This window comes from Lemur catta, chromosome 13 (assembly GCF_020740605.2).
Source record: "Lemur catta isolate mLemCat1 chromosome 13, mLemCat1.pri, whole genome shotgun sequence".
Taxonomy (NCBI): Eukaryota; Metazoa; Chordata; class Mammalia; order Primates; family Lemuridae; genus Lemur; species Lemur catta.
Genome location: NC_059140.1, coordinates 15,100,376 through 15,126,410, shown reverse-complemented (window position 1 = coordinate 15,126,410; position 26,035 = coordinate 15,100,376). Strand labels below are relative to the sequence as shown.

Below are 26,035 nucleotides of genomic sequence, written 5' to 3'. Positions count from 1 at the left end.
TTAAGCTCTTATACCATTGATGTCAAGAGTATGGAAAAAATGCAATGAATCATGCCCCTACTTACCAGCCAAGTTGTGAGATAGGAGTCATTGGAGTACTGGTCTAACAAGGTTGCCAACTAATGATGCAATAACTGAGTAAACAATTAACTAGCATAATTAAAAAGATTCTGAATCTCATGTCTAAATGTTCCCCCAGACAGCTGGATTATTTGCCTGGAGAAAAGCTTCACTCTCCAATTTTTTTTTAAGAAAAATGGAATTAATTTTCATTCTCATATTCCCTATTTAGGTGATACAGATAACTTTCTCAGGAACATATACATTAAGATATTTCAACTCTGTTAAGGTATGGTATGCAATTTCATTTTGAAAATTCTGTCAAAACATTATTCATCTATAGCATTGCTTTCCTAACTGTGAGACAATAATTTCCTGTATGAGCAATCCCTCAGAAAGGTTCCTAAGGAAACAAAGCCAGGACACCAAACTAATTCCAGGTTTAATATGACAAATGGCACAGGGACGGAAAGGCAAGATAATTCACAGGAGACATGCCATAAGTGACAGCTTTTGAAGACTGGTATGGAATAATGCAATAGTCGTAACAGTCACATATACATTAGTATTTTCATTTCTCTTCTGTTTCATCCTTTCATGAAGATGTATAATACATATTGCCACGACATCTGAAATAGAGTTAATTTCTGGTTATCAATCCATATTTTTTTCTTTGATGTAACACGATGTTTATTTACAAGATGGTTGTAAAGATATATAGTCTTCTGGGTTAAAAATGGAGATCGTGGAAGAATGTAAGAGCATTGGTTCACATTTAAAATGGCAGAAAATGTTTTTTCTATTCTTAGATGTCAGAAGATAAAAAGCCTTACCATTTCTTTACACATGTCATCAAATGCCACGAATCCCCAAATGGTGGAAGTGGAAGGACAGATTAACCTCCTTGTTTCCCTCCTATCTTTCCGCACTGTGAGAGCTCTTACAAGAGAGCATGACTTAACTAATAAATAAAGTTCCATTTAATCCACCAACCATTCCTCTGAAAGCAGGAGGAACAAACCTTCTCTTTCTAAGTGCCCATTCCCTCAGCTAATTCTGCCCTGAGAGTAAGGAAGCCAGAACTTCTGTCACTTTGAGTCTTTCATGTCACTTATTTTTTTTAATTTTATAAATGTCAAAATAAATCAAATTTTATTGAAGCTACGTATGATAGACTTTGGATTTAACACACATTTAATGAGTATACTATTGATAGCTGTTGAGATTATCTCCACTTTTTTTCTTCCAAATAGTGGTACAAGTGCATTCCACTACCCACCCTCATATATTTACTTGTGGCACTTAAATTATTCTTTTTAAAAAAGTATTGTTACTGGAGTAAATGGATTTAAATTTTTTTTATTTCAGGATTTTACAGGGGTATACACATTTTGATTACATGATTTGCTTTTGTACAGTTTGAGTCAAAGTTATAAGTGTGCCCTTCACCCAGTTAGTGTGCATTGTACTTGTTAGGTGTGAATTTACTCATCCCCCACCACCTACTTGATTTCCTTTGAGTTTTACTTCCATATGTGCACATAGTGTTGACCAATTAGTTCCAATTTAGTATAGTATAGAGTACACATGGTGTTTGTTTTTCCATTCTTGAGATACTTCACTAAGAAGCATGGTCTCCAGTTCCACCCAGGTTGTTACCTAAGAAACTAGATCACCATTTTTTTTATTAATAAAATGTGGTATATGTATACCATGGAGCACTGCTCAGCCATAAAAAAAAATGGTGATCTAGTTTCTTTTGTGTCACCTATTTTAAAGGAATGGAAAGTACAAAACGCCATTCAAGTGAGCTTAACAGCAGGCATAAGATCAACATGCAAACCAGTGACTTGGGATTTAGCTACTTAATAACAGTTTTGAGGTATATAAATAATAAGAGGCAAGTAATAATGACATAAAATATGTGAAATGACAACATTAATTAAGAGAGCTAGCACTCACTGATGCTTACTTACCCTGTGTCAGGCTATGTGCTTGACGTTCTTATTTTAATCATCACAACAACATGTGCTCTATTGTTCCCACCTTACAGATAAGGATAAGAGGCGAGAGAACATTACTACCCTCCCCATAGCCTAGAACATCACAAAGAGAACTAGCAAATCCTGAGCAAGGATTTAAAGCCAGGAAGTTGTCCAGAGCCAACCTGACTCTAAACACAATACAGAGGCAATTTTATATACATTTTAGGAAGCATTTTGTTTTCATAGCTATCTTAAATTATTTGTATTTGATACAAGAAGAGCTTAGAAGAGTGTAGTAAACCTTGAAATCAAGATAGTTGAATATTAACATTTATATAATATTGTTCTCTTGTTAAATAGGCCAATAAGAACATCAACAAAAATTGAGGAATTTCTCACTGATAAATGGATTAGTCTATTCATGTGTGAGACGGGATCTTTAAAATTTTATAAAATCATGGCTTCATTAGGAAAACAGTAGCAATATATCATAACATAAGAAAAGAAGAAAGGCAGGATTCAATAATATTCTGAATTAAATATTACTCTATATTTGTAGGGCATTTAACAGCATTTTTCTAGTGGTAAAATTCCCGGCCTGGCTTCAAAATATCCCTTTAAAATACTCCCTAGCCAAGGGACCTCAGGTGAGTTGCCCCACATTTGCTGTTGGGAATATCTGTGTGAAAGCTGTGTAAATTGTAAAGCTCTCCAGGGATGCTGCCAATATTAGGAGATGTTATGCACAACACTTCTTATCAGCTCATCGATCTCATGAGCATATAGCATGTGGAGACACTGGGAGGCTGGTACCCAGAGAGGACAAGACTAAGAGGAAGACACTCCCAGCGCTTCAAGTTCTGGCTGACTGAATGAAAAATGCATCGGTACAATGACAACTCAATAGCAGTAAAGAGCCTTTTCTTGCTCTTTTCCATTTCTTGTCAGTGGCCCTTCTTCATTCATACTCCTCCCACTGTCAAAGGGACCTCTACCATTTGCCTTGGGCATCTACCCATTCAATGAATTTGGGGTGAGTTCTATAAGAAGAGAAGATGTTGTATACAATGGGTCCTGAGGAGAGTGGGGAGATGCCGCGAAAATGCAAAGAAATAGCAAAGCCTGAGTGACAAAAATAAACTAAAATAATCTGGAGAGGGCTTGGGGACCCTGAATGCCCCACCAGCTGCACAGACTCTCCCAGGAGTCAGCATGACATCTGCTTTCACTGCTTCCCTCCAGCACTTCACAGAGCCATCCGGGTTTTTAAAAAGTCATTTGATGAAGATGATGAATGGAAATGATACTTCACCAGTTCTTTCTGCAAAATAGCCTGAAACACCCTAAGATTATTTCACGGAGGTTTCCCTGTGAGAACGCAGTCATAGCTGACTTACAAGGGAGCCTCTATCAGTAGACTATACAGATTTTTTTTGAAAAACATAGGTCCAAAAACTCCTGCTAGACCCATTATGCTTCAGAAATGTGGTGTGGTTTGATATTTATATCAACTCTGTGCTCAAAATATGAGCAGAAGTGGCTATGACTTCTGTTTAGACTGAACTTCCCAATGCTGGGAAGAAACATTCATGAAGGAATGGGATTCTAAAGAGCCTATGATTGACCCTTTCTTACATCTATTTAGAAGTATGTCATTATACCATGGGGCCTTGTTATTCTGAGTGCAGCCAAAACAACTCAGCATCATCAGCATCACCTAGGAGACTGCTGGACATGCACTCACAGACCCCACCCTATCCTGCCGAATCACAACCTGCATTTCAACAGGGTCCCCAGGTGATTCCCATAAGCAGTAAAATTCAAAACGCATTACTTTCCCTAAAGATAAATTAAATTAAATGATAAATTAAAACGAAATTGAATGTTTTTGTTTTCCTTTTCAGCCACAATAATTTCTTGTTCCTGTAATTTGCTGTCTTACACTGTATCGAGCATCCTACAACTGGAAATCGGTTTGCTTTTCCTATTTATAGAGGGCTCTGGAATACATTTCTTAAGGCATTTCAAATTGTGTTCCACGTAACAGTTAATTGGTGGGAAGCATGCCTGCTTGAGCACACATCCAGGCTGTATCACCGATTCAAGAGATCTTAGCAGAAACAATGGAGACAGCAACAGTTTGAAAAGCGCTTTAGAGATCTGTTTTATTCAAGCTATCATTTAAATTCATGCCAAACACACCTCCACTCTAGTCTTCCCCTCTAGTGATCTCACTTGGCTTAAAAAAATACATGCTGTTAGAGGTTCCAGTTATTCCCTGAGCAGGTGGGAGGATGATGCAGAGCTCTTCAATCACTCATCTGCAGAGTTCGGGGATGTTGTGAGTATGAAAGTCATTATACCACAACAAATCCTCTTCTATCACATTTCATTGGTGAGTAATTATTGTGTTCTAGCATGTGAAGGATTAACAGCTCTGCCTGCAGTAAGAGAGAGCACAGCAGGTGCCTCCCTCTCACCTGCAGGGGCCTTATCTTTGGCTGCAAAATCTTGATTGTGTTTCATTCTGGGTCTTGCCCTCTCAAATCCTGAGAATTCATGATGACCTCCACCACCCTGAACTAAGCTAATAATTCCCATCTTCCTAGGAAAAAAAATATTTGCTTTGTAATAAGACTAGGGGTAAGGGGTTGATATTTAGCGGGCCTACCTAGTTTAATGCTTAGTTTAATTCTTATGCCGTGCAGATGGACGCAGTCTTGCTGTTCTTATTATGGTCACTTGTGTAAAATCTTAGCTGTTATTTAAATAGTGCTCTAACATTTTCACTTTATCCTTCTTCCAATCCATCTCCCAGACTGCAATCTCTTTTAACCTATCTAAAATCTAGTTGCTTCATCTAGTATGCTTCCACCTTCAGTTTAAATCGTTTTCTATATTTACACATGAATAAAGTTTAAACTCAAAAAGACCATGACAAGATCTCATTATAATTACTGCCGGTTATTTAATAGTGTTTATCAATGCCAGGCAGTGTACAAGCACTTTCCATACATTAGTGCAATTTATTCTCTGATGTAAGTTCTATTATTCCCCAGCTGTGAGGAAACGAAAGGAAAGGAAAATTTAAAAAACTTGCCCAAGGTCACACAGTTAGAAAGCATCAGAGCTGGATCACAATCCTGGGTCTGTAGTGGAAAACAAGTGGGCATATTTAAGAAAAAAAAAAATTCTAAATATTATTTAAATTTTAGATAAAGGGATCTCTATGACGCATAAAACATTTTGGAGACAAGAAATAAATTTTGAAGACAAGGAATAAAGTGGAAAAAATAAATAAAAATGACGAAGGGCCATTAATTTTTATGTCTTGTGTGGAACCTGACTATTCTGTGGATAATTTACAGTGGTGAAATGGTATCGTATATTATATTCAGTTTGCATTTAATCTTGTATCCTGCTCCCTTTCGTATACAAAAGCATAGTCACAAACATAAATACTCTGCAAATGTGTATCCATCATGGGCTTCCAACGTTCTTGTGCAGATAAAGGGAGATTGACAAACTGATCCTATACATATCCTAAGATCTAAATTTAAGAAACTAAAAAAAAAAAAAAATCAGCACAGATGATAAAGCTCTTTAACAATGTCACTGCCATATATATTTTCAGCCATTTATTCACTACTCATTCTTTAGTCAGTTAAACACAGCCTGCCATATACTAACCCTGTACATGTAACTGCAAATGGGAAAGAAACAGAGAATTCAGTCTTTTGGATTGTAATATCCAGGGGAATTACACTCTATTTGGGGAGTATATAGGTTAGGGTTATCTTCAGCTACACATAACAACAAAATCACAAGTAACACAGTTTATTACTCGCATTAAAACAAAGGCACTAGTTGATCTACATTGGCTTAGTGGCTCCAGATACTCACCTTGTCCCCTCACTAAACTGTACCAATCTTAGGACATGACCTTCCTGGTCAAGGTTCAAAATGTCTTCCGGAGTTCCTGGACACCACACGTGCATTCCAGGTAGAAAAATGGAGTGATAGAAGAAAAACGAATGTCCTTTCCCGTTAAGATGATCCCACTGAAGGACCACATGGAATTTCTGTATGCATTTTTTAAAAGTTTTTAATTTTAGTTATTACAGATACATAATAGTTGTTAGCTAGTACTTGGTCATATTGTGACATGAAGCTGCATATGAGTTCAAGATATTGGGATTCTATTAGTGAACAGTAAAGAAAGAATGTCTATTGGAAAGCAATTTTCAATCTCTAATATATAGAAACAAACAAAAACAGAAAAAAACCAAAGTATTCAAGATTTTCAAGACATCAAACCCATCAGACACAGAAAGCTCATTCTGCAACACACTCTCACCTTTCTAGTCTCTGGGTTTTTGTTCTCAGTGTGTTCTGTTTATTCAGGGTGCCCTTTTCTTCCTCCATGTGTTAAGATCCTACTCATCCTTATCATTCAACTTAAAAGCCACTTCCTAAGTGAAATCTTTCCTAATCCTTCCCTGTTGAACTTGACCTTTCCTCATGATCCACAGCATCCTGGCTAGGAATACAAATAGTTTTAAACAACTCTGTTTCTCCCATTAAATTATAGGCTCTTGAGGGGCAGGGGTCATCTGTGTATTTATTCATTCATTCAACAAACATGAATTTAACAACCCCACCCTACATTTTGCATACACAGGATAGGCAATAAATATTTATTAAATTATGTAATTACACTTAAGCAGATTTCAAATAAATTTTTAACAGCACTATGGGTTTTACAATCCAGTGAGGAGTCAAGGTAGTCTGGGATTGTCTGGGCCTCCATCTGTCACTAACCAAACTCCTTCCTAAGGGCTAACCATGGAAAGAGCCCTCACTCTATCTGCTTCCAGGGTACCAGCCTAATAGGGGCAGAGCACAGTCCATCATAGACCACAGTCGATGACATGAGGAGGTGTTGTTCCTAAGTACTTTAATTGACATAGAAAAAATAATATTAAAATGCTGAAGGGAAAAATGGGGGTAATCCTCACCAATGAAATACTCTCAGTAAGTATTATAGGTCATAGATGTTTTCTCTCTTTTCCTAGTTCTTGGTTCTTTTCAGTGAAAATTACTCTAAACTTTTGTTATCTATACAAAAGATAAATGCAAAAGAAATGCTGGAATCTTTCTAAAAAAAAAAAAACAACTAAAAATAATACAAACGTTTTCACTTTTTTGTTTAACTTCGTTTTGCTTTGTTTTGTTTTTATATGCCACATTTCATAAAGACTGTTTTTACACTGCCATGGAGAAAGCAGACTGTTTGAATAAGTTCTGAGAAAGAAGTCAATTGCATGCCTCTTTTACTTTTCATAATATTTTCTGCATGCCTGAAGTATCATTGAAATACCAAATATTCTTGCAAAAGAATGCTTTTCATAAACCATTTGTAGAAATAAGTATTTATATAGAAATGACTATCATTTTAGAAGTAGATAACATGTAGATAAAATGTTGTTATATAGTAAGAATGAAAATACATTTATTTCTGCTTATCCTTATGAAAACATTGTTACTTGGTGAAATATCTTATCTTCTCATATATACATAAAATGTTTCTAAAACTTTGATCTCATGTAGAACATTTTAGAACATTAGCCAATTTGACCTCTATGTGTATAATAAGGTAAGACAAGCAACAGAAAATGTTTTCTTTTAAAAATATCCAATATATCATTGATGTAAACATGGTCCAAAATCCATATTTTATAGGTATCAGAATTGAAAGAAACATTTTTTAAGGTCCTATTTCATTATTTACTGTATGAAAATGAGGTATGCCTATATTATTGATAAAAAAATCAAAACTGAGAGAGATCAAATTATTTATGCAAGATCTCAAAGAAATAGTGTGTGTTATAGAAATTTGAGATATTGTCTTTTATAAATTCCTTAAGTGGGGGCTATTATTATGATACAAAATTATGATTGCTTTGAAAATCAAATATGTAGATTAAAAGCGATTTACATGTAAAGATTAAAGGTAGAAATGTATACATTTACCAACAAATAATAGTATTCATGGTAAAGTCCTTTTAGGATTGTTTGATTTATTTTAGTGTCTCATACTGTACTGGACATGGTCCCTGACAATGCCTCTTAAAACAGTTTCATATTTAAATGAGTTTCAGAAAGCACATGTTATATGAAAGACTCTGAGTAAAACTGCCATAAAGAAATATAATTGACTTTTTTAAAAAGCTAATAATTCTTAGACAAACTTGAACAAAAAATCTTTTACCTTTCAACAGCTCTTAACTTTCTATGTAATTATTCATTCCCCAGCACACTCTTTAGAAAAACTTGGAAGTGCTTTAATCCAATCTTGGCAAATCTCTGGGAAGAAGACATCTTGTCGGTGTGGTACTTACTTCTGGTTTCTTATTTAGGTAATACTAGACATCCCCCCCAAAATCAATTTTTGTGTCTTCTCCTCAATAAAAGCATAACCAGATGTCCCCCAAGACAAAGAAGCCCTCAGGCTCCATGAGTCATGTGCATGTTATCCAGGTCACTGATACTCGCCTAGGTAGTAGAGATATATTTCACATTTAACTAACAACATCCATCAGCCCATCAGTCAAGACTGATGGCTGGCTGCTATGTTTTACCTACAAAGCATATTTTGTTTACCTAACAAATACTTCTATAACATTTACAATGTTCCAGAAACTATTCTAAGTGCTTCATTAATCTGAACTTATTTAATCGCTATAACAACCCCATGAGGTAGGTGCTGTTATTATCCTATTATTACAAATGAAGAAACTGAGTATTAGAAAAGTTAAGTGAATGGCTTGAAGGTACATGGCTTACAAATTGTAGGGCTGAAATCTGAAGTTAGAAATTCTGACTACATGGTTCGTGCACCACTTAGAGAATCATTCGTATGATCTGCTGCTCTACCCAAGGAGGTATTGTTATATGACAATGACTCCTCAAATCTCACTTTACCAATGGCCAAGTCTTCCTCTTAGTACCCACATCATGGTCATGACCTGAGGACCTGTCAGAATGCAGATGCTCAGACCAGCCTAGGACCTACAGAATCAGGCTTGGCATTTTGACAAGATCCCCAAGTGGTTTGCCTGGCAAAGATAAATGATATCCACTGGGGAATGAACCTAACCACTCTATTTCCTTGTTTCATCTTTGTTTTCCATCAGGTACATCCTAAAACTTCTAATGTGCACATGGATGACCTCTTTATCACCTTTCCTGGGATTGAAGTCAGATTGACCGAAAATTAGTAAAGGAAAGAAGAACCAGTAGAAATGTAAGCCATTTGCAAATGGATTCAAGCCAAAAAATAAATTGAGAATAAACATACCAGCATTGCAAAGATGTTTGGAGAGAAACTAAATGTTAACTAATGATCAAAAATCTTATTTTAGAAAATGGACATTGCCCCTAACATCAAATGCTATTGCTTGTAAAGAGACAAAGCGTTATAAAAGTATGTTTCATTGAGTTATTTTCCACTCAAGTACTGAAGCACCAAAAAATGCTTAGTCTTCACTTTCTGAATTAAAACTGATGTGAATTAGTAAATAATAGACATTAATACTCTTTTCTTATTCAGTTTCCAAAGAAACCTCTTTTTTGAAGGGTTCTAAAATTAGTTGATTAGGATAATTAGAATAACTTAGCATCTTTTCTAATGTTTATGATTAGAACTAAGGGCAGTCTTTTGGTAGCAAGTTGTAAGTAGCCACAGATCAAACACAGATTTTAAGAAAATCTTAAAAATCAGTAACTATACACATAGAATCTTATGAAATGACCAGAAAAAAACTGACAATAATAAGCATGAATTTAAACTGAAAAGCTAAGTTATTATGCCAGGGTTCTTTCTTTCTTATTTTATTTTTTACAGGATGCTAATAAGAATTTGAAAATTCATCATTATGTAGGTCATTCTCAATATATACTTCAGTGAAGTTTTAAGAAACAAAATGCCTTATCTTTGGATTCAATCTTATTAAAAGAATATTCAACAATAACTATAACTGAATTCAATATTCAGCAGTTCTCACTGCAGACTAGCTCTTCACATTTAATCTTTTTATTCGTCACAAACCATTAAAATATCTTCAGTCCTTTAATAAAGCTAATCATAATACAGTAATTATATGAATCATGCTTTGATTTGAAGAAATCCAACAACTACTGATAGTTTTACAATGGGATGAATACACTTTCAAATGAAGAGATGGATTTGTTTAAATTCTTTTTCCCTAATTCAAACAAGATTTTGACATTGTGATCTGGCATGACTTTATCTAAAAACCACACAGAAAAAGACCATAGCTAAATTATGGCTAATTTCCTCCAGAGCATAGCCTAAGGATAGGTGTTGCTGAGAGTCACACCAGATTTGGATACTCAACACTGTGGGGTTTTTTATGTTTATGAAATTAAAACTAGATTTTTCCAAGTGAAAAATACATATTTAACAAATATTTAGTGAAAACTTATGTATTGAGTATAATGCAAAAATAAATAATATTTAGAGTCCTGGGCATTCTTTTACACAGCACATCAATTCAAACTCAGCAATTATGCATAGGAAAAAAAGACCAACATAAACGCAGCTCAATGATTAGTTCAAAATATCCAGGAAGATAATGATTCCATTTATGGTAAAGGAGAAAATCCAAATTTTTTTTTTTACTTCTTAATTTTGGTTGAATGCACTCATTTCTTTTATGGTTTTGGCATGACTCAAGTTCAGAAGAAAGACTGCTGATCCCACGCTGTCCTTTAAATACCAAGGTGATGCTATTAGCTGGCACATGCTTAGAATCACTTTTCTCAAGTAGTAATGATGTATTGGCAATGATCCATTTCAACTTCCTTAAACAACCAGAATGTGCAGTCTGTGCTGTGGAATAGACCTACCTGATGACAAAGAAGAGGTGGTGGAGGTGGGCAAGATGATGGTAAGCCTTAGCCTCAGTCTGCTTGTCAACACACCAGTTTAATTTGCTCCTTCTCCACAAACTTCTTCCTCAATGAGTAGGAATCCATAATTTCAAACATTACCCCTACACTGTGTTTTCCATAATACAAATCATTCTATTTATTGCTCTTCACTTATCTGGATAATGTTAACTCATGAAACCATAATAATATAAAAAGAGATAAAAAGAGATAATGCAATTGAGAATGATTTTTCAATCTCAGGATTCTTTAACCCCTGTGCTTTTTAGGAGAAAATTCCTAAATGTTACTATATACAAATCTCTCCTATTCCCCAAGAAGTTATAATTTGCTTTTAACCTACTGACAATTACAGGTGGAAAAGTCTTAGCTATCAGTTATATCAATTTTATCACCATTATAACACTACCCAAAAGAATGTAACTAATCAAGTATTCTTTGGAACATTTTCCTATGAAAGCCTAGCTTTAAACATGGAAGATAATGGTGGAATTGAATATAATTCATATATACATGAATAAATATATACAGATTCTAGAATACACACACACACACACACACACATACGCATACACTAGAAAAATAGTACTGATCATAAGTGAATCCCTGAAATATACAAATATATCTTCATTGAGGCCAGATCCTCTACATCTTCTCCTTATCCTTCTGGTAGATTGTATTACTGCTTGCCAAACATTCCTGCTCTGTTGAACACAGGAGTGGTGATAACTTGCTCCAGTAAGTGAAATGTAGCTGCAAATGTCACGTATCACTTTTGAGCTAGACTTTTCAGAGCCAGAGTATGGTCCTGTCTCTTTTCCTTCTGCCATGGAACCAACAATGTTCTAGATAGAGATTGTTCTGTCAGACTGAAGACTGGAAGGAAAATGTATAACAGCGGCACTGCCAATCCACAAAAGGCATAGAATGTTATCAAAAAAGAAACCCTAAGCAAGAGCTGTTATTGTAAGTCCCTGAGATTTGGGGGATGTTCATTAATTCAGTATAACCTGACCTATCCTGATTGACATACCCTCCTGCCTCTCAAGCCTGGCTCAATACACCCATTCCTACCTCAAGGATATTCTTCCACTCTCCCTAACAAAACCCACACAGCAAGCAAGAATTTGAAAAAAAAAATTACTTAAAAGTAAATGTATAATGAAGATAGACATCTAGAATTAGTGCTTTAATGAGGATCAAGGACTGAAGACAGAAGATGGAACTTCTAGAAGACTATCTGGCATTTTAGAATTGGTGAAAAGGAATAATTCTGCCAGTAGGGTCAGAATAGTTGAGGAAAAGAAGTTTCTAGACCTGTATTCATAAAGGCAGTTGCCCTGAAGTCCCTTCACTTTATTTCAAATCCCATTGCTGAAACCTTTAATCTGAATTTACCATTATGGGCAGCATTCCAGGCAAATGAGATTTAGATGGATGACTAAATAGGCATATGTGATTACTGCATTGGTCTAAATAAGTCAACCTAATTATGAGAGTTATAAGTCACTGCTTAGAAACTACAAGTTCTAAAGATTCTAAAGATTTAATTTACATAAAAATATATTCTTAGCAAACAGACTGTATTCTCCTAAAGCAATTGTGTGGCATTTATTATTCCATAATTATAGCAAATTTCTTCAATTAAAGAAATTATGGCAAACTTTAGAATTTATTTTACATATAAACAATTTTGGAAGAAAAGGGAAAACTTGAAATGATCATTTTCAATTTCATTAATTAAAATTTCACTTTCCCTAGGCAGAAATAATGTTTAATGAAATTTTATTTACCTATGTTCCTACAATAAAGCTCATTTGCATTTAACAAGGCTGATGGTCTCCTACATTGATAGTTAAATATTTATCAAATATTTCTTGATTTATTGACAACACAAAACAATAATAAACATGCATTTTGCCTGAGATGATTAGAAAATATGTGAAATTGTCTCTGCCTATCTAAAGAATAATGTCATTGAGGGACCTTCAAAAACAATGCATTTTCAAACTGTCTCTAAGGTGTACCCACGATTTCTCCTCCTGGCATTCATATCCTTATGTCATTCCCTCCCCTTGAATGTAGTCAGAACCTGCAAGTTGCTTCTGGCAAACAGAATATAACAAAGTTGAGGGATGTCACTTTTCATGATTACATTATGTAAGATTGCAATATCTGCCTGACTGAGAAACCTTTTCCCTTGCTGGCTTTAAAGAAGCAGGCTGCCAGATTGTAAGCTACCTTAGAGAGGGTCACATGCAAAGAAGTAAGGGCAGGTGCAGCCAGTAGCCAGTGAAGAGCTGAGATGCTCAGTTCAACAGTCTGCAAGAAAGGGGATACTGCCACCAACCACATGAACTTGGAATCTACTCCTTCCCTAGTACAGGCTCACGTGCGACCCCAGCCATGGCTGACACCTTGATTTCGGCCCTGCCAAAGACATAGCTAAGCTGTGCCCACACTTTTGGCCCACAGAAAGTGTACTACAATAAACACATAATGTTTTAGGTCTCTAAGGTCATGATAATTGGTTACACAACAATAAATAACTAATACAATGGAATTCTCTATTTTTTTGTAAAGCAGGAAAAATAAACTGAAGCTGCTTCACTTTGATCTAAACTCTAAGAAGTAATCAAATATAAAACTATTTCAATCTTGGAATTACCTGTGAAAAATGGCAATCACAGTATTAAATAAAAAGTCTACTATATCACCCAGAAAACTGATTAGTGCTTTCCTTCATGACAACTGACTGTCTCTTTGAATTATTGGATTATGTCTCTTGCTTCTGATTATAAAATAACCAAGTTTTCTTTAGAAAACTTTACTTCTTCCTTACTTTCTTTAGAAAACTTTAGTTCTTCCCCAAATATTGAATGTACAAATTTGCACACTCTTTAGAATATTCAAAAGTGTGGCTGTTAGATACATGAGCAAAAAGATGGTAATTTTAACATGTGCATGAAAACGTAACTACTTTATCCTAAAGAACAACAGAAACTCTGGCTAAGAGAGAAAGTTTGATGCTATAAATGTAGAGTAAATCATTCAATTTCAAGGGAAATAGTACACTATGGTTTCTGAATTTAAAAAAAATATGAGAACTTCAACTAAATTTCCCAGATAATGCAACCTTAAAATTACTTTTCCCTCAAAAATTTCAGCAGATAGGACAGCTAATTTCCATTTTACTTGCCACATATGGACACGTGGTAAGACATGTTAGTATAATCCAAAAGAAAAAGCAAAAATGTCTATCCTAAATTCCCTGAGCATTGTGCTATATCTCTCCACAGCAGTTTATATTCAACCTCAAACTGTATCTTTTCAGTTATACTGTATACAACCTGTTTATAGGTGTTATAGCTTATAAACACCATGTTTCTCATAACTCCTCAAATGATGAATTGTACCAAAAAAGTTTACCCTGAGTATTCACTGCTAAAAGACTTAAATGAACTGGCAGAAGGAAATGTCTTAACAACAGCTCCAAGAAGCCACTTACCAGCATTACAAACCTGAGAGGAAAAGAATTCGGTCAAGTATAATAGGATTCTCTTATTTCAGTTTCCATTAGTTTTACTCAATGGGACCTCTCACATACAGAGTTTCATTCGACAAACTGTTATTGAACACTGTCCCAGTCTTTTATTGCTGTATAGCAAACCACCTCAAAATGTAGTTTAAAACAACCATTTTATTATGTTCAAGGATTTTGTGGATTAGGAATTCAGACATTGCATAATGGGGGCAGATTTTCTCTCCTCTAAAATATGTGAGGCTTTGGGAAGATTGGAAGGGCTCAGGGTGACTTAATGGCTGGGGGGGGGTGCTCATCTGCAGGCTTCTCTCATATGTCTGGTGCCTGGGAAGACACAAAAGCTGGGCTCAACTGAGAACGTCTGCAAGAAAGCCTACCCATTGCCTCTCGGCATGGCTTGGCCTTCCTCACAGTATGGTGGTCTTGAGTTAATTGAACGTCTTACATGACAGCTCAACGCTTTAAGAATATCCGAGCAAACAGCATGAAAACTGCATGGCCTTTTATCACCTACCTTGCAAGTCACAGAACATTACTTCTGCCCTACTCACTCTCAGTTGGATGAGTGTCAAAGAACGCCTCTCTGTTTTATAACCACCCACCACAAGCTCATTTTTTTCCTTTTTTCTTTCTTTTCTTATTTTCAAGAGATTAGACAAAAATGAGTAAGATACAACACCTACCTTTAAGAGTATTCTCAAAATCTAATAGGAGAAAAAAATGGACTGCTATATACATATGTAATTCACTGTATGGCTTTTTTTGTGTAAATTATCCACGTGTGTCTAGAAATTGTCTTCAAGCTAATATTTTTTAGTGATGTGTTGTTTTCTTCCTTTTCAATACTCTGTTATCTTTGAAAATCAAGATTGCTTTTATGCCATAGCAATGTGATGGAAAACAAATACAAAATGGTTGTTGAAAGCCTTAGTCAAGAGCCCTATACTCTAGGTCTTCATGTCCTTATCTGCAGAATGGGGATAATTATCAGACCTATTTCATAGAATAAAATAAATTGGCCTGGCATCATCACCGAGTGCTAATTATTTATTATGATTATTTTACCAAAGAGGAAAACTGCCCTCTAGATTTGGGCATAACTTTGCTGCCATCTATAAATCAAATTAAAATTAAAAGATAAAATTTAATTAAAGCACTTATATTTGCAAAGACAGAGAAATAATTTATATTAACTATTTTCCCTATACTAGGGTTGTTGACTGATATCAACTTGTCTTCAAAACAGATGACCAAAGCAGTCATAGAACATATTTATATATTTGTTTCTATTATGATTAATATTTAATATATGATTTATATAGGTGATTTTGCAGATGATATAACAATTTTGGGGCCCTGGACATCCTAGGTAAGTTATCTAAATAGGATCTTGTAAGGAAAAAAAATCTATAGTTTTACCCCAACAGTTGGATTAATAAAAAAGTTTCCATTATGCTGCCAAATAGTGTTTGTCTTTTCCTTTTAAGTTGAATCTTCTCTCTTTCAATTTCATCTTAATTTTGATACCCAATATGGTAACTTTATAGCTTCTTCCCAGTGTCTTCAAATTCATAACCTAATCAGCAGAAACAACCAATGACGTATTTTTCTTAACATCTTCTAAATTTGGAAAACAAGTGACATTAGCTTTAAAAATTGCTCTTCTAGAACAGTTCACAGATGAACCGTTATTTCCCTCTTTAAATGGCCATATTAAGCAAACACATTTCCACTGCAAGCTATGGAGTAATTACACTGCTGTTTTTTACTTTTCAAATCCATAGTTAGCCATAAAGAAGCATATACAAATAAAATACTATGTTTATATTTCCCATATAAAAAGCTGTGTTGTTCAGCAACAAAGACATCAAACACCGTATTTTATAAAATTGGTATTTTATAATTATCTGATTTAAAACCTAGTATATTTTAAAAGGGAAACAAAGAATCTTTCATAAGCAAGTGAGAACGAAAAACTTCAGGTTGAAATTGCAGCACTGTCCTAATTTCAAGGATCAGGGCAAAATCTAATTTTTGCTTAAAGGTTGAAAGCGGGAGAGCATTTGAAAAGGAAAATGTGTTACTAAGATTTATTTTTAATAACATATTTTTTTATGATCACAACAGCTTTTGGATTAAGGGATTTATGTGCCCTTTAATCTTGTTCTCATTAACATGCATCTAGGAAAAGTAGAGAATATATTCTCTTATGTTTTCCCTTATATTCCTTCCTTCCCTGGCTTTAATAATCACCGTTTGTATATACATTTCTTACATTTTTTCATGTCAATATATGAGTCACACATGATGAAATGCTTGATTATTTATTCCTTTTTTAACTAGGTGCACTGTGGGATATCTTTTATCTCAGAGCCTAAATTACTATTGCCATATAATAACAGTGCTCAAATTATCCAAGAGCAGTTTCCACTAAAGATCTATTTTTAAAAGGCAATAATCATTTGTCCCTCTACTATGTTTCTCTTTCCACATGGTACACAAAGATTGCATGACAAAATGCATTCCCAGAGGAAATGATCACAAATTAAGGTATTAAAATGTTCTTTAATACATCAGCATTGCAATTATCACATCCTTTGCAGTCACTGAGATCATTTGGAGGAAATGCACGTGTTCTTCTCAGTGCTGATAGTTCTTGGTCCCACTGGTTCACCTGCTCAGTCCACAATGAGTATAGACAGCCCAAGAAGATGGTCCTTCATCATTACTTGGAGAAGTCAGAGGAACTAGGTTGAACAGCCCCTTGGAAAATTCTTTTTAATAATTTACTGCATTAAACATATTTTCTATTGTTATGGTATTTTAAAAAAAAAACACACTAGAATAAGAATAGGTTCAGGGCCATTCAAAATAGCCCAGAATGGAGAGAGCATTACAATGACAAGAAAAAAATGTTATAATCAGTCAAGGGTAGGAAATGAGAACTCTCAAATGTCATTTCATGTTTTCCTTGGTTTATTTGCTGCGTCAATTCAGCTACCTCATCTTGTCCCATGTATTTCAAATGTCAGGCCATTAAGACGAACTAATATATTTAGAGGAAGTCATGATTTTTCCCTAAACCATATCTATCATGAATTCACTTTTCTACAATTCATCTACTCTAATCTTTACATGGAAAAAAAATCAAATTGTTGAGTGTTGCAGAGTCTTTAGCTCTATTGTTTTAATATTATCAATATTATTAAGTTGTGAAATAAATGCAAATTTACACTAAACAGATTTTGCATTTATCTGATTAAAGTGGACATTGTGACAAAATTTAACAACCATCTAATTAAAGTGTAATATTGAAAAACTGAGTATTGTTCCCTAAACAGTGATTCACCCTGTTTCTGACACAGATTATTAGCCAAAAAAGTTAATTAACAAAACAGTGTTTTAAATCTTTGCCTATTTGTATTTGCCTCAATTGTAGTTATTTATTGGTCTTACTTTTCTTGTCTTGTGTGGACACAATCAAAAAGGGAGTTAGGAAAAGCTGGTAAGTACCAAAACTGCTTCTGTACCTAGGACCCTTTTCAAAAATGGATACCTTATTGAAACAACTGAGGAGCATCAAAGATTATTCCAACAAATTTTTACTATGAGAAACTTCAAGTTCTTAATATCACAATATCTTTATATATATGTGCATTAATATATATTTTTAAGAGATGAGGTCTCACTCTGTCACCCAGGCTAGAGTACAGTGGTACAATCATATTAATAGTTCACTACAACCTCCAACTCCTGGGCTCAAGCGACCCTACCAACTCAGCCTCCTGAGTAGCAGGGACTACAGGCATGCACCACCACATCTGACTAACTTTTTTATTTTTTGTAGAAATGAGGTCTCACTCCTGGTCTCAAGCGATCCTCCTACTTCACCCTTACAAAGTGTTGGGATTACAGGCATGAGCCACTGACCCTAGCCTTAATATCCCAATATCTTAATATCACAAATTAAATTTTAATTTAATATATTGAAATTAATTTAAATGTACAATTAACCATTAGAGACTTATGAATATCAATGGACTTTCCTAACTTTCCAGATTTTGAAGTTACTGGGAAATGAGAAATGTATCTGTCAAAGACAAAATAACACACAAAAAAATAGGGTGGGTACTCTTTTTTCACATTTGATTTTATCAAAAAAAAAAACATATATAAGTCCTATTGACTCATGGTAGGTGAAATGGCATAAATATAATTGGCTTGTTTCACCCATTGAGTCATAAGGACAAAAAAATACCTAAAAATATCTAAAGATTGGATCAATTATTTTAATCATCTTAAATGGCCAATTAATTAAGGGAGAAATAAAATTTAGTTGACAATTAAAAACCAAATACTCCATATATTCATCAGTGAAGTAAAACTATGTAGACAGGATGTTGTTCACTCAGAACTGAATAACCTCTCCTTTACTAAAAATTTCATGCACATCGAATAAAAATGAGAATTCAGCATAGAAAGTCAAAACAGAGAGAATATAAAAGGATTCATTTTTTCATAAATGAATTCTAATATTTATATATTATACACACATGTACATGTATATATTAGAAACTTGCTGGGACAAAGAGAATATATCTGAAACCTGTCATAATTTGCCAAACTGCCACAAAGCAGATTGGATGTAAAGACTCAGTTCCCTTGACAACAAGATCACTTTTATTTGCATGTGATCTCTTTTTTTTTTTTTTCACTATTTCATTTAGACTTTGTCATGAAGCCATCACCTAAAAAGGCACACCTGCCTGACAACTTGTTGCCTAATGGCCTATAACAGCCAGTCTACTTTTCACTGTGAGCAGGGGAAATCCTGTTTTTAAATGACTTCAGATTGATCTTTTTAAAAACATTTGTTTCTCTCCAGACAGACTCTCACAGCTAATCTAGGGACACCGTGATTCCTGAGGTTGAATTTACCACCAGTGCCTTTTGAAAAATGCCAAGTTCAAGATCTTCGTGAGACAGTTGATCTGGACTAGAAAAAGGACAACTTTGATTAGAAAACCAATTACTGAGATGAGACAGATAAACTTGTCAATGTGTCCTACTAGCTCAGCACCTGGACAGTGGGGAGAGGAGTGAGTTGTTGCAGCACAGTACGGAGCCATCACCTCCTCTCGAAGTGGCTCAGCTAAGGCACAGGACAACTTTCTTGCTACATTTTATTATACATTTACTCTGTTCCTTCTCTCAAGATTCAAAATGGGTGGACATAGCCCCATTTTACAGGAATTGGTGAAATAGCTCTTTAGCTATCGAAATCTAGGTCTTTCTGACCTTTCAGCCCACACGCATTCCTTACACCAAGCTGCTGAAACAACAAAAAATTTTGAATGCAGCAAGTTACATTATCTTTTATGTGCCAAATAATTTTATGTTCTATCCACTTCTACTCTTATGCACCCACCTCCTCCCCTCTAGAACAAAAACAAAACAGACAAACAAGAAATTGAACATGGGCAAAGACTTGTGACAGAGATAACAGTATAAGATAGTAGTAAAGTTAAGCATATGGTAAGAACCAGATGGGTGGTGGAATTCCATGAGAGAGGGGACTTTTATTTAGTGACTTCAGTCCTGTTGATAAATCCCCAAAGAATTTGATGTGTGGATGAATTAATATATGAAAAGAAGTGCTATAAAACCAGTGGAAAAAGTTCATGTGAAACATTTCTTTCCCAGTCCCACCATAATGTTGAATCCTGCTTTGCTCAAGAGGGCTGTTTGAAGTTCGTAATAGTGACTGTGTTTGTGATCAGAAAAGATAAAATAGTGTATATTCTTGATATCAGCAATAACCAAAACGTCACTTATAAATTAGTCTCACTTCCTATATATCTCTAGGATAAGCAAATATAGTTGATTCATTATCTTTTAAAATTATTCAGGATAACAACATGAATAGAAGCCAGAGAAATGATATAAGTTGGACTTGTCAAGCTTCCCTTTTTAAAAGTAAAGCATTATTATTATAAGCAAGGAGTTAGGCTAAAAAAAAATAGTTATGTTTTTTGTGTCATGGAATCTTATCTTTGACTGGGATTGGCAATAAGTACTATCTCCCTGTAAAAAGTCACTTCTGGGTGCCTCATTTTATGCCAAAGGACATTGGATGGAATATTTAAAATTGTTTAGTTTAACCAGCAACTTATAGGAAAGATGCCCTCTAGGGTCATAGCAGACAGCTTCCATCCCATTTATACATCTTCTGTAGTAATATTTTCCTGATTTCTTCAGACAACCCTTTTTCAGTAGGAGAGAACTAACTCCTTTAATGGGACACTCTCCCTTAGGTAGAGCAGAGATCTTCCTGCCTAAAACACCTACACACAGATTCTCATTCTCACCACTAGAGCCAGGGGGAGCACTGGATAGTAAGACTCCCCTTCCATATGATGATTTTCACCGAGTTAAAGAACCTTGCTGTGTCTCCCTGTCTTCTCTTTCTCTTCTCTTACTCCATGTTCCCATTCATGGAGTAGAGCTTACAGCCTTTTCTTCTACCTGCTCAATCTTCTACATCTTGGCACTTGTTATGTTTCCCTTGTCTGGTAGATCTAGTTCAAGGTCAAGGCTATCTGTTACCCCACTTCATCTCACTCCCCAATCAATAAAAATACTAATTATGGCAGAGTAGATAAATGTGGGGTGGAGCAGAGAACAAAAACAAAATATAAAGCCAGGAATATAAAGTGCAGGGCAAAGTTCACACCTTTTAAAATGAAATTTGGAGGCACATGACTTTCCAATGCCTGACAAACTGCGTAACACAAAACATTCCCAAGACTATTTCTACCCATAGGTTTATAGGGTATGGAAGATCACTACAATGGTTCTCCACTTGTCATCCTAGAAAGGTTGTGAGCAAAGGTGCTCAGGTGCCTTTGATTAAGTAATCTAACAGGATACACTAGTCCAAAATGTAGCATATGTTAATGTTTAATCTGAAATAACAGAGAAAAAATTCAAACTTTAGGAATGAAACATTTTTACTCCAGCTAGTCTTTTGTCTTCCATTTTATTCTAGAGTTGTTCAACAATTTAGAGTCACCTATCTGGAAAAGCAGAATAAATGTAGATGCAATAAATCAGAGGATTTTTACCCTACGAAATGCAAAGTCTCCTTATAAAACTCTTAACAATGAGTGCTGTTTACCAGAAAATTTATGGAGGATCATGAGTGAGGACTATATTAATTTTGCTGGTGTTTCTCATGGGTTTTAATAAATTGCTATCGTTTATTAGGTATTATCAAGCCCTAGGCAAAGTACATTTATATACACAGGAGTCTCTTAATTTCTTCCCCCCAACCATCCTATGAGACAGGAATTAAAATCCCTATTTTATTAAGTGACTTGGATAATGTCATATAACTAATAAATGGTGAAATTAGGAGTTCAATCCAGTCTATCCTCAGTCATTCTTTAAACCATTAAACTACACTTCGCTATTAGGGCTAAAACTAATTTCTATTTTTAAATTTTCTATCAAATGTATCAATTAGTTTTTAAGAAAACCTAAAAAGAGCTACCCACATTTAATTCATTTGATTCTACAAATATGCCATTGAATCCCAGGGCAACACATTCCTATAGAAAATAATTTATAGTAACACATAGCTATGCAATTGTGGATGATTCCATATTCAAAGCCAATAATTATTTTACATTATTTGAAAATAAGTTTTCTACTTCATTCTAGCACATTCAAGTGGATAATGTGTTTATTTTCTGAAATTATGAAAGTAAATCATTGTTCCTGTTTAAAATATAGACAAGAAAATAAAAGATCTTAGATGTATAGCAGCATGTATAAGATAGAACCTCTCTTCCTCCCCAAGGTTAAGCAATAAGTTGGAATCCATCACCTCTTTGTTGGGATATGGTGACATCATTAATTTTTTTCTGAATATGATTCTTTCAATCCTACACTCGTATTTGGATCTTAGATCAAAAGGTGCAAATATTCGAATATATATTTGATCATAACTGACTTATTTCTGTAAACTCACATCCATCTTCCCACTTAGTCTATTCTCTTTTCTTTTCACTGCCAAACTTAGCAAAGAGTGGTTTGGACTAGTCTTTACTTCCTCAACTCCCACTCGTTCCTTAATCCATCACATTTTGACATTTCTTCCTACCATTCTATTAAAACTACTCTTGCAAGGGGACCAAGACTTAATTGACAAATTCAGTGACCTATTTCTAGGCTTCATCCTAGAAATGTCCTTTCTGCAATGTCGGATACTCCTGACTGATTCTGTATCTTTCTTAAAATTCTTCCCTAGGCCTTTCAGATCATCACAGTCTCATAATTCTGTCTTTTTCATTTTTCTCCTTCCTTCTCTTCTCTTCATCCCTCCCTCCCCCACCCTTCTGTCCTCATTCTCACTCACATTCTCACTCTCATTCCTTGTCCTTTCTCCTCAGTCTCTTCTCCTGGTCTCTTTTCTGCCCCTTAACTGCTGATCTTCCTCAAGACTCATCTTCGGCACTCTCTTCATATCATCTGTTTTTGTTAAGTCATCAAATCTCTGCCGATGGCTTCCAGATCAAACTTACAGTAAGTGTGGAGAATTAACTTCACAGTCCAGCTCCCTCCTCACATGGCACAGTACCCACTGGGCATCTCCTCATGTCGTTATCTCCAAAACATGATGCCCTTGTTTTATTCACCAATCTCAATCCCAGCTTGTTCTTCCTTATTTCTTACCCCATTAAGAGAACCAACATAGGCCCAGTTTCACATTTTACCAAGCTTGATTCATATCCTCCCTCTACTGAAATTGGTCACTGTGAATTTGAATTCACAAAAGTCTCCTGATTCTGGTGTTTCCTCTCCACTTCCATAGCCGCTGTAGTCATTTAGAATTTTCTGTCCAACAGGGTAGCCACTGGCCACATGGGGCTATTTAAATTTGCACTAGTACAAATTGAATAAAATTAAAAATTCAGTTCCTCATTTACTCCAGCCACCTTTTAATTGCTCAGTAGCAACATATGGGTGGCTCCCATGCCAGACAGGGCAGAAAATAAAACATTTCCATCATCACAGGAAGTTCTATTGAAGAGTGCTGATCTAGAAGACCATCCTATTACTCCCAAGAAAGACGGCAGCTTTGGAATTGATCTCTCTGCCAACCTATTGCCACATTATTGCCAAAGATAACTTTTGAGAAAAAAAAAATCATCTCAGGTGAATCCCTTGATTAAAATTTGTCTCTGATATCATACAGTTAATGAACATCAAGACTTTACCAGGAGATAAATAGTCCTTTACAAGTGAGCACTAGCATCTGCCAGTGATATTTCTACAGCCCTTGACACATACCTTACTGAGAATTATAGATGAACTTGCCTCCTAAAACTTCTTTGTTGAGACCCTAACCTCCAATGTGACTGTATTTGGAGATAAGGACTATCATGAGCTAATAAACGTTAAATGAGGTTGGTGGGGGGCAGTTAATCCAAGAGGGCTAATATCTTCATAAGAAGAGGAAGAAACACCAGAGCTTTGTCACTGCAGGCACACAGAGGAAATGCCATGTGAAGATACAGGGAGAAGGTGACTATCTATAATCCAGGGAGACAACTCTCACTAGAAACCAAATTTTCATGCACCTTGATGATGAACTTCAACCCTCCAGAACTGTGGGAAGATAAACGTCTGTGGTTTAAGCCACACAATATATAAAATTTTGTCATGGCAGCCCAACCAGACTAATGCATTCGGTCACTATGAACTTACGAATTCATAAGAATTATCACAGGTCTCCAAAGCTTACTTCCCTTCCACCAAAACTGTACACACATCCTTTCTAAGTGTGAAATCAAAAACCTAAGTGTCTTTCCGATCTTCATACCAGTCACTCATATTCATATCCCCTAAGCCTTTGACATGAGCAACCCGGCCATCCACCCCAGCTGTCCAGTACGCTCAAATTTCTGCCTTGTTAGCTTGCTGTATCATCTGTAAAATGTTTTCAGTGATAAATTTAAAATAAATAGAAGAAGCAAATATGGCAAAATTTTTAACAATTGTTAAATTTGTGTGACAGATATATGTGGGCTTATTATACTAATCTCTTAATTCTTTGGGATGTTTATAGACATTTCTAATCAAAAGGAAAAAGAAAATATTTAAAGTGATGAAGTGAACTTGATATTTAACATCACCTGGCTGTTTGACCTTGGGATAGTTAACTGTGTGTCCTTGCCTAACTCATCTGTAAAATTTATGATAATGCTTACCTCATAGAGTTGACATGAGAATTAAATGAATTAGAATAGTTTCTGATGTCTAGTAAACTCTAAAGCTTTTTATCTGCTACAAAGCTTGCTCTAGGACTTCAATTTCTGAGTGGTTCAAGTCATTTTCTATGAGAGGTAATACTTTGTCATGATCATCCATTTATATCTTAGTTCAATTCTCCTTTCAAATAAAGTCACTGATAGTTTATTAAGAAAGAGACCAATCTTCTTTCATGGGAGTGGAAGTACAAAGAAGAAAAGAAAGAATCCTGAACTTTGGGTTTCCCAAGGTACACAGGCCCTAGAAATGCAGGTTCCAAGTGGCAAGAGAAGACACAGGTGACAGAAAGAAAGCAGACTGACAAGGAAGAGAGGAAAAGAGAGGGTGAAGATGCTAAGTCACCAATCTCACAATTTTGATAGAATCAATTTTCCTTCATGTGCAGGATGGAGCAGCTGACATACAAAACTCCAAGTATTTGCATAGAAATGATCATTGCATTCACCCTCAAAAATATATATGGTTATACTACTGCTAAGGTCAACAACAGTGTTTAAATAGATATTACACATATACATTTTGCAGAATTTTTACCATCTATGATAGTTTCCATAACATTTTGTTTATACGTGACTGAATAGAACATCAAGTACGTGACTGAATAGAACATCAAGTAGGAAAAATCAACTATTATTTTTTACCACTTTAGACACCCAAGAATTAAATAGCTTCACTCATTCCAGTACAATACATGGTATAAATCGTTGTTTATTAACAAAGAAGAACACATGTGGACCATCCGTTTCCAGTACTAAAGACTCAGAATAAATCAGAACATTACATTAAAGAAATTCCACTATTTGGATTATAATGATACTTAATTTCTTATTAGATAAAATTTAGATTTAGTTTTACACAGTATCTTGTAACTCAAAATGCTAAAAAAACAATAAAAGAGAGCTGATACTACAATCACTTCAAAACAGAATAATGATAAGATCTTATTAAAACTAATTTCCAGATTAAGCTTGGTAGTAATCTGTGACTACTTAGCAGTTTGCATATTCAAAATACTATATGAATGTCAACTAGTTATTCCAGTATTACTGAAGTAAGTGAAAAATAAAACATGGTTAGTCATCACAGTGAAAAAAAGTGAAAAAGAATGAGTATATTCCTAGGTTTACTAAAATGAATA

General features: G+C 35.0%; 1 protein-coding gene across 2 annotated transcripts in view; it reads right to left on the bottom strand.

Annotated features, from left to right (window-relative positions):
* The window catches only part of NALF1 (NALCN channel auxiliary factor 1), a 628,398-nt gene that overhangs the window by 595,559 nt on the left and 6,804 nt on the right, over positions 1-26,035 (bottom strand). The gene's annotated exons all lie outside the window — the stretch shown is intronic.